This window comes from Hippocampus zosterae, chromosome 6, assembly GCF_025434085.1.
Source record: "Hippocampus zosterae strain Florida chromosome 6, ASM2543408v3, whole genome shotgun sequence".
Taxonomy (NCBI): Eukaryota; Metazoa; Chordata; class Actinopteri; order Syngnathiformes; family Syngnathidae; genus Hippocampus; species Hippocampus zosterae.
Window position 1 is genome coordinate 26,725,001 of NC_067456.1, and position 10,000 is coordinate 26,735,000.

At 59.2% G+C, this 10,000-nt stretch overlaps 3 non-coding genes across 3 annotated transcripts; all 3 read right to left on the reverse strand.

Annotated features, from left to right (window-relative positions):
* Positions 1–160: 160 nt before the first annotated feature.
* Positions 161–279, reverse strand: LOC127602951 (5S ribosomal RNA). Its single transcript, XR_007962982.1, has one exon. It is a non-coding gene; the product is annotated as a 5S ribosomal RNA (ribosomal RNA).
* A 480-nt stretch (positions 280–759) lies between these two features.
* On the reverse strand, positions 760–878 carry LOC127602876 (5S ribosomal RNA). The gene has a single exon (XR_007962920.1). It is a non-coding gene; the product is annotated as a 5S ribosomal RNA (ribosomal RNA).
* A 479-nt stretch (positions 879–1,357) lies between these two features.
* On the reverse strand, positions 1,358–1,476 carry LOC127602958 (5S ribosomal RNA). Its single transcript, XR_007962989.1, has one exon. It is a non-coding gene; the product is annotated as a 5S ribosomal RNA (ribosomal RNA).
* Between the last annotated feature and the right edge of the window lie 8,524 nt (positions 1,477–10,000).

Sequence of the window (10,000 nt, forward strand, 5' to 3'; positions counted from 1 at the left end):
TGTTGGACATTAATTTTATTCCAAAGAGACGTTGATCTGTCAAATCAACGTGAAGGAAACGATTTCAAACCACAGGATAAGTGAAAGTTGAATGACGAATGAATGCCAAAATTTTTGGAAAGAGCAGTGAATCGTGTTGAGAATTGGAGGTGGGTGCAAAAGCTTACAGCACCTGGTATTCCCAGGCGGTCTCCCATCCAAGTACTAACCAGGCCCCACCCTGCTTAGCTTCCGAGATCGGACGAGATCGGGCGTTCTCAGGGTAGTATGGCCGTAAGCGAGGGAAAACGCGAAAATTGTCCTCTTTATAGCAGACAGGGCACTTGTGGGTCGGGGGTGGAGTAGTGGGGTGATTTTTTTTTCATTTAATAAACCTCCTCTGGAGTGCACAAAGGAGGGACCCGCTCCCGTGGTGGTTTGAGTGCGCAGCCTGTCAGGCTCGCATACGGTCCTCTGCGAACACGCAGATGCGGTATTTGATGTTTGTTGCAAAAGTGGGCTTTTCCAGTGGAGGTGCAAAGGCATCCAGCAGGCGGAAATCCCAAGCTGTTTCATGTCCAAGTGCTATCATGACCGATCCCCGTGCAGACGGCTCCCTCTGTTGGACATTAATTTTATTCCAAAGAGACGTTGATCTGTCAAATCAACGTGAAGGAAACGATTTCAAACCACAGGATAAGTGAAAGTTGAATGACGAATGAATGCCAAAATTTTTGGAAAGAGCAGTGAATCGTGTTGAGAATTGGAGGTGGGTGCAAAAGCTTACAGCACCTGGTATTCCCAGGCGGTCTCCCATCCAAGTACTAACCAGGCCCGACCCTGCTTAGCTTCCGAGATCGGACGAGATCGGGCGTTCTCAGGGTAGTATGGCCGTAAGCGAGGGAAAACGTGAAAATTGTCCCCTTTATAGCAGACAAGGCACTTGCGGGTCGGGGATGGAGTAGTGGGGTGATTTTTTTTTCATTTAATGACCTCCTCCCGAGAGCACGAAGGAGGGGCCCGCTCCCGTGGTGGTTGGAGCGCGCAGCCTGTCAGGCTCGCATACAGTCCTCTGCGAGCACGCAGATGCGGTATTTGATGTTTGTTGCAAAAGTGGGCTTTTCCAGTGGAGGTGCAAAGGCATCCAGCAGGCGGAAATCCCAAGCTGCTTCATGTCCAAGTGCTATCATGACCGATCCCCGTGCAGACGGCTCCCTCTTTTGGACATTAATTTTATTCCAAAGAGACGTTGATCTGTCAAATCAACGTGAAGGAAACGATTTCAAACCACAGGATAAGTGAAAGTTGAATGACGAATGAATGCCAAAATTTTTGGAAAGAGCAGTGAATCGTGTTGAGAATTGGAGGTGGGTGCAAAAGCTTACAGCACCTGGTATTCCCAGGCGGTCTCCCATTCAAGTACTAACCAGGCCCGACCCTGCTTAGCTTCCGAGATCGGACGAGATCGGGCGTTCTCAGGGTAGTATGGCCGTAAGCGAGGGAAAACGTGAAAATTGTCCCCTTTATAGCAGACAAGGCACTTGCGGGTCGGGGATGGAGTAGTGGGGTGATTTTTTTTTTCATTTAATGACCTCCTCCCGAGAGCACGAAGGAGGGGCCCGCTCCCGTGGTGGTTGGAGCGCGCAGCCTGTCAGGCTCGCATACGGTCCTCTGCGAGCACGCAGATGCGGTATTTGATGTTTGTTGCAAAAGTGGGCTTTTCCAGTGGAGGTGCAAAGGCATCCAGCAGGCGGAAATCCCAAGCTGCTTCATGTCCAAGTGCTATCATGACCGATCCCCGTGCAGACGGCTCCCTCTGTTGGACATTAATTTTATTCCAAAGAGACGTTGATCTGTCAAATCAACGTGACCTGCTGCCCGCCGCAATCGCCGCCGGGCCGGCCCGCACCCCGCCATTGAGACTGAACGGGGATTATTATTTTTTTAACTCGGCCGCCGGCCCGGGGCGGGCATCGCCCCCGGTACCTCCAGCCGCTACTATTTCCGCGGGACGCGTTCCAACACTATTAACCCCGGCCAAGAGGCCTCTTCCCCAGCCACACTCGGCCACCGGGCCGGCCCGCACCCTGCATTTGAGACTGAACGGGGATTATTTATTTTTTTAACTTGGCCGCCGGGCCGGGGCGGGCATCGCCCCCGGTACCTCCAGCCGCTACTATTTCCGCGGGCCGCGTTCCAACACTATTCACCCCGGCCAAGAGGCCTCTTCCCCGGCCACACTCGTCCGCCGGGCCGGCCCGCACCCCGCCATTGAGACTGCACGGGAATTATTATTTTTTTTATCTCTCAAACTGTCCAAGAGGCCTGCTGCCCGCCGCACTCGCCGCCGGGCCGGCCCGCACCCCGCCATTGACTCTGCATGGGAATTATTATTTTTTTATCTCTCAACCTGTCCAAGAGGCCTGCTGCCCGCCGCAATCGCTGCCGGGCCGGCCCGCACCCTGCCATTGAGACTGAACGGGGATTATTTATTTTTTTAACTTGGCCGCCGGGCCGGGGCGGGCATCGCCCCCGGTACCTCCAGCCGCTACTATTTCCGCGGGCCGCGTTCCAACACTATTCACCCCGGCCAAGAGGCCTATTCCCCGGCCCGCACCCCGCCATTGAGACTGCACGGGAATTATTATTTTTTTATCTCTCAACCTGTCCAAGAGGCCGGCTGCCCGCCGCACTCGCCGCCGGGCAGGCCCGCACCCCTCCATTGAGACTGCACGGGAATTATTATTTTTTTATCTCTCAACCTGTCCAAGAGGCCTGCTGCCCGCCGCACTCGCCGCCGGGCCGGCCCGCACCCCGCCATTAAGACTGCATGGGAATTATTATTTTTTTATCTCTCAACCTGTCCAAGAGGCCTGCTGCCCGCCGCAATCGCCGCCGGGCCGGCCCGCACCCCGCCATTGAGACTGAACGGGGATTATTATTTTTTTTAACTCGGCCGCCGGGCCGCGGCGGGCTTCGCCCCCGGTACCTCCAGCCGCTACTATTTCCGCGGGCCGCGTTCCAACACTATTAACCCCGGCCAAGAGGCCTCTTTCCCGGCCACACTCGGCCACCGGGCCGGCCGGCACCCTGCCATTGAGACTGCATGGGAATTATTATTTTTTTATCTCTCAACCTGTCCAAGAGGCCTGCTGCCCGCCGCACTCGCCGCCGGGCAGGCCCGCACCCCGCCATTGAGACTGCACGGGAATTATTATTTTTTTATCTCTCAGCCTGTCCAAAAGGCCTGCTGCCCGCCGCACTCGCCGCCTGGCCGGCCCGCACCCCGCCATTGAGACTGCACGGGGATTATTATTTTTTTATCTCTCAACCTGTCCAAGAGGCCTGCTGCCCGCCGAAATCGCCGCCGGGCCGGCCCGCACCCTGCCATTGAGACTGAACGGGATTATTTATTTTTTTAACTTGGCCGCCGGCCCGGGGCGGGCATCGCCCCCGGTACCTCCAGCCGCTACTATTTCCGCGGGCCGTGTTCCAACACTATTCACCCCGGCCAAGAGGCCTATTCCCCGGCCCGCACCCCGCCATTGAGACTGCATGGGAATTATTATTTTTTTATCTCTCAACCTGTCCAAGAGGCCTGCTGCCCGCCGCAATCGCCGCCGGGCCGGCCCGCACCCTGCCATTGAGACTGAACGGGGATTATTTATTTTTTTAACTTGGCTGCAGGCCCGGGGCGGGCATCGCCGCCGGTAACTCCAGCCGCTACTATTTCCGCGGGCCGCGTTCCAACATATTCACCCCGGCCAAGAGGCCTCTTCCCCGGCCACACTCGTCCGCCGGGCCGGCCCGCACCCCGCCATTGAGACTGCACGGGAATTATTATTTTTATATCTCTCAACCTGTCCAAGAGGCCTGCTGCCCGCCGCAATCGCCGCCGGGCCGGCCCGCACCCTGCCATTGAGACTGAACGGGGATTATTTATTTTTTTAACTTGGCCGCCGGGCCGGGGCGGGCATCGCCCCCGGTACCTCCAGCCGCTACTATTTCCGCGGGCCGTGTTCCAACACTATTCACCCCGGCCAAGAGGCCTATTCCCCGGCCCGCACCCCGCCATTGAGACTGCATGGGAATTATTATTTTTTTATCTCTCAACCTGTCCAAGAGGCCTGCTGCCCGCCGCAATCGCCGCCGGGCCGGCCCGCACCCTGCCATTGAGACTGAACGGGGATTATTTATTTTTTTAACTTGGCCGCCGGGCCGGGGCGGGCATCGCCCCCGGTACCTCCAGCCGCTACTATTTCCGCGGGCCGTGTTCCAACACTATTCACCCCGGCCAAGAGGCCTATTCCCCGGCCCGCACCCCGCCATTGAGACTGCACGGGAATTATTATTTTTTTATCTCTCAACCTGTCCAAGAGGCCTGCTGCCCGCCGCACTCGCCGCCGGGCCGGCCCGCACCCCGCCATTGAGACTGAACGGGGATTATTATTTTTTTTAACTCGGCCTCCGGGCCGGGGCGGGCTTCGCCCCCGGTACCTCCAGCCGCTTCTATTTACGCGCGCCGCGTTCCAACATATTCACCCCGGCCAAGAGGCCTATTCCCCGGCCCGCACCCCGCCATTGAGACTGCATGGGAATTATTATTTTTTTATCTCTCAACCTGTCCAAGAGGCCTGCTGCCCGCCGCAATCGCCGCCGGGCCGGCCCGCACCCTGCCATTGAGACTGAACGGGAATTATTATTTTTTTATCTCTCAACCTGTCCAAGAGTCCTGCTGCCCGCCGCACTCGCCGCCGGGCCGGCCCGCACCCTGCCATTGAGACTGAACGGGGATTATTTATTTTTTTAACTTGGCCGCCGGCCCGGGGCGGGCATCGCCCCCGGTACCTCCAGCCGCTACTATTTCCGCGGGCCGTGTTCCAACACTATTCACCCCGGCCAAGAGGCCTATTCCCCGGCCCGCACCCCGCCATTGAGACTGCACGGGAATTATTATTTTTTTATCTCTCAACCTGTCCAAGAGGCCTGCTGCCCGCCGCAATCGCCGCCGGGCCGGCCCGCACCCTGCCATTGAGACTGAACGGGGATTATTTATTTTTTTTAACTTGGCCGCCGGCCCGGGGCGGGCATCGCCCCCGGTACCTCCAGCCGCTACTATTTCCGCGGGCCGTGTTCCAACACTATTCACCCCGGCCAAGAGGCCTATTCCCCGGCCCGCACCCCGCCATTGAGACTGCACGGGAATTATTATTTTTTTATCTCTCAACCTGTCCAAGAGGCCTGCTGCCCGCCGCACTCGCCGCCGGGCCGGCCCGCACCCCGCCATTAAGACTGAACGGGGATTATTATTTTTTTAACTCGGCCTCCGGGCCGGGGCGTGCTTCGCCCCCGGTACCTCCAGCCGCTTCTATTTACGCGCGCCGCGTTCCAACATATTCACCCCGGCCAAGAGGCCTATTCCCCGGCCCGCACCCCGCCATTGAGACTGCATGGGAATTATTATTTTTTTATCTCTCAACCTGTCCAAGAGGCCTGCTGCCCGCCGCAATCGCCGCCGGGCCGGCCCGCACCCTGCCATTGAGACTGAACGGGAATTATTATTTTTTTATCTCTCAACCTGTCCAAGAGGCCTGCTGCCCGCCGCACTCGCCGCCGGGCCGGCCCGCACCCTGCCATTGAGACTGAACGGGGATTATTTATTTTTTTAACTTGGCCGCCGGGCCGGGGCGGGCATCGCCCCCGGTCCCTCCAGCCGCTACTATTTCCGCGGGCCGTGTTCCAACACTATTCACCCCGGCCAAGAGGCCTATTCCCCGGCCCGCACCCCGCCATTGAGACTGCATGGGAATTATTATTTTTTTATCTCTCAACCTGTCCAAGAGGCCTGCTGCCCGCCGCAATCGCCGCCGGGCCGGCCCGCACCCTGCCATTGAGACTGAACGGGGATTATTTATTTTTTTAACTTGGCCGCCGGGCCGGGGCGGGCATCGCCCCCGGTACCTCCAGCCGCTACTATTTCCGCGGGCCGTGTTCCAACACTATTCACCCCGGCCAAGAGGCCTATTCCCCGGCCCCGGCCCGCACCCCGCCATTGAGACTGCACGGGAATTATTATTTTTTTATCTCTCAACCTGTCCAAGAGGCCTGCTGCCCGCCGCACTCGCCGCCGGGCCGGCCCGCACCCCGCCATTGAGACTGAACGGGGATTATTATTTTTTTTAACTCGGCCTCCGGGCCGGGGCGAGCTTCGCCCCCGGTACCTCCAGCCGCTTCTATTTACGCGCGCCGCGTTCCAACATATTCACCCCGGCCAAGAGGCCTATTCCCCGGCCCGCACCCCGCCATTGAGACTGCATGGGAATTATTATTTTTTTATCTCTCAACCTGTCCAAGAGGCCTGCTGCCCGCCGCAATCGCCGCCGGGCCGGCCCGCACCCTGCCATTGAGACTGAACGGGAATTATTATTTTTTTATCTCTCAACCTGTCCAAGAGGCCTGCTGCCCGCCGCACTCGCCGCCGGGCCGGCCCGCACCCTGCCATTGAGACTGAACGGGGATTATTTATTTTTTTAACTTGGCCGCCGGCCCGGGGCGGGCATCGCCCCCGGTACCTCCAGCCGCTACTATTTCCGCGGGCCGTGTTCCAACACTATTCACCCCGGCCAAGAGGCCTATTCCCCGGCCCGCACCCCGCCATTGAGACTGCACGGGAATTATTATTTTTTTATCTCTCAACCTGTCCAAGAGGCCTGCTGCCCGCCGCAATCGCCGCCGGGCCGGCCCGCACCCTGCCATTGAGACTGAACGGGGATTATTTATTTTTTTAACTTGGCCGCCGGCCCGGGGCGGGCATCACCCCCGGTACCTCCAGCCGCTACTATTTCCGCGGGCCGTGTTCCAACACTATTCACCCCGGCCAAGAGGCCTATTCCCCGGCCCGCACCCCGCCATTGAGACTGCACGGGAATTATTATTTTTTTATCTCTCAACCTGTCCAAGAGGCCTTCTGCCCGCCGCACTCGCCGCCGGGCCGGCCCGCACCCCGCCATTAAGACTGAACGGGGATTATTATTTTTTTAACTCGGCCTCCGGGCCGGGGCGGGCTTCGCCCCCGGTACCTCCAGCCGCTTCTATTTACGCGCGCCGCGTTCCAACATATTCACCCCGGCCAAGAGGCCTATTCCCCGGCCCGCACCCCGCCATTGAGACTGCACGGGAATTATTATTTTTTTATCTCTCAACCTGTCCAAGAGGCCTTCTGCCCGCCGCACTCGCCGCCGGGCCGGCCCGCACCCCGCCATTAAGACTGAACGGGGATTATTATTTTTTTAACTCGGCCTCCGGGCCGGGGCGGGCTTCGCCCCCGGTACCTCCAGCCGCTTCTATTTACGCGCGCCGCGTTCCAACATATTCACCCCGGCCAAGAGGCCTATTCCCCGGCCCGCACCCCGCCATTGAGACTGCATGGGAATTATTATTTTTTTATCTCTCAACCTGTCCAAGAGGCCTGCTGCCCGCCGCACTCGCCGCCGGGCCGGCCCGCACCCCGCCATTGAGACTGAACGGGGATTATTATTTTTTTTAACTCGGCCTCCGGGCCGGGGCGGGCTTCGCCCCCGGTACTTCCAGCCGCTTCTATTTACGCGCGCCGCGTTCCAACATATTCACCCCGGCCAAGAGGCCTATTCCCCGGCCCGCACCCCGCCATTGAGACTGCTTGGGAATTATTATTTGTTTATCTCTCAACCTGTCCAAGAGGCCTGCTGCCCGCCGCAATCGCCGCCGGGCCGGCCCGCACCCTGCCATTGAGACTGAACGGGATTATTTATTTTTTTAACTTGGCCGCCGGGCCGGGGCGGGCATCGCCCCCGGTACCTCCAGCCGCTACTATTTCCGCGGGCCGTGTTCCAACACTATTCACCCCGGCCAAGAGGCCTATTCCCCGGCCCGCACCCCGCCATTGAGACTGCACGGGAATTATTATTTTTTTATCTCTCAACCTGTCCAAGAGGCCTGCTGCCCGCCGCACTCGCCGCCGGGCCGGCCCGCACCCCGCCATCGAGACTGAACGGGGATTATTATTTTTTTTAACTCGGCCTCCGGGCCGGGGCGGGCTTCGCCCCCGGTACCTCCAGCCGCTTCTATTTACGCGCGCCGCGTTCCAACATATTCACCCCGGCCAAGAGGCCTATTCCCCGGCCCGCACCCCGCCATTGAGACTGCACGGGAATTATTATTTTTTTATCTCTCAACCTGTCCAAGAGGCCTGCTGCCCGCCGCAATCGCCGCCGGGCCGGCCCGCACCCTGCCATTGAGACTGAACGGGAATTATTATTTTTTTATTTCTCAACCTGTCCAAGAGGCCTGCTGCCCGCCGCACTCGCCGCCGGGCCGGCCCGCACCCCGCCATTGAGACTGAACGGGGATTATTATTTTTTTTAACTCGGCCTCCGGGCCGGGGCGGGCTTCGCCCCCGGTACCTCCAGCCGCTTCTATTTACGCGCGCCGCGTTCCAACATATTCACCCCGGCCAAGAGGCCTCTTCCCCGGCCACACTCGTCCGCCGGGCCGGCCCGCACCCCGCCATTGAGACTGCACGGGAATTATTATTTTTTTATCTCTCAACCTGTCCAAGAGGCCTGCTGCCCGCCGCACTCGCCGCCGGGCCGGCCCGCACCCCGCCATTGAGACTGAACGGGGATTATTATTTTTTTTAACTCGGCCTCTGGGCCGGGGCGGGCTTCGCCCCCGGTACCTCCAGCCGCTTCTATTTACGCGCGCCGCGTTCCAACATATTCATCCCGGCCAAGAGGCCTCTTCCCCGGCCACACTCGTCCGCCGGGCCGGCCCGCACCCCGCCATTGAGACTGCACGGGAATTATTATTTTTTTATCTCTCAACCTGTCCAAGAGGCCTGCTGCCCGCCGCAATCGCCGCCGGGCCGGCCCGCACCCTGCCATTGAGACTGAACGGGAATTATTATTTTTTTATCTCTCAACCTGTCCAAGAGGCCTGCTGCCCGCCGCACTCGCCGCCGGGCCGGCCCGCACCCTGCCATTGAGACTGAACGGGGATTATTTATTTTTTTAACTTGGCCGCTGGGCCGGGGCGGGCATCGCCCCCGGTACCTCCAGCCGCTATTATTTCCGCGGGCCGTGTTCCAACACTATTCACCCCGGCCAAGAGGCCTATTCCCCGGCCCGCACCCCGCCATTGAGACTGCATGGGAATTATTATTTTTTTATCTCTCAACCTGTCCAAGAGGCCTGCTGCCCGCCGCAATCGCCGCCGGGCCGGCCCGCACCCTGCCATTGAGACTGAACGGGGATTATTTATTTTTTTAACTTGGCCGCCGGGCCGGGGCGGGCATCGCCCCCGGTACCTCCAGCCGCTACTATTTCCGCGGGCCGTGTTCCAACACTATTCACCCCGGCCAAGAGGCCTATTCCCCGGCCCGCACCCCGCCATTGAGACTGCACGGGAATTATTATTTTTTTATCTCTCAACCTGTCCAAGAGGCCTGCTGCCCGCCGCAATCGCCGCCGGGCCGGCCCGCACCCTGCCATTGAGACTGAACGGGGATTATTTATTTTTTTAACTTGGCCGCCGGGCCGGGGCGGGCATCGCCCCCGGTACCTCCAGCCGCTACTATTTCCGCGGGCCGTGTTCCAACACTATTCACCCCGGCCAAGAGGCCTATTCCCCGGCCCGCACCCCGCCATTGAGACTGCACGGGAATTATTATTTTTTTATCTCTCAACCTGTCCAAGAGGCCTGCTGCCCGCCGCACTCGCCGCCGGGCCGGCCCGCACCCCGCCATTGAGACTGAACGGGGATTATTTTTTTTTTAACTCGGCCTCCGGGCCGGGGCGGGCTTCGCCCCCGGTACCTCCAGCCGCTTCCTATTTACGCGCGCCGCGTTCCAACATATTCACCCCGGCCAAGAGGCCTATTCCCCGGCCCGCACCCCGCCATTGAGACTGCATGGGAATTATTATTTTTTTATCTCTCAACCTGTCCAAGAGGCCTGCTGCCCGCCGCAATCGCCGCCGGGCCGGCC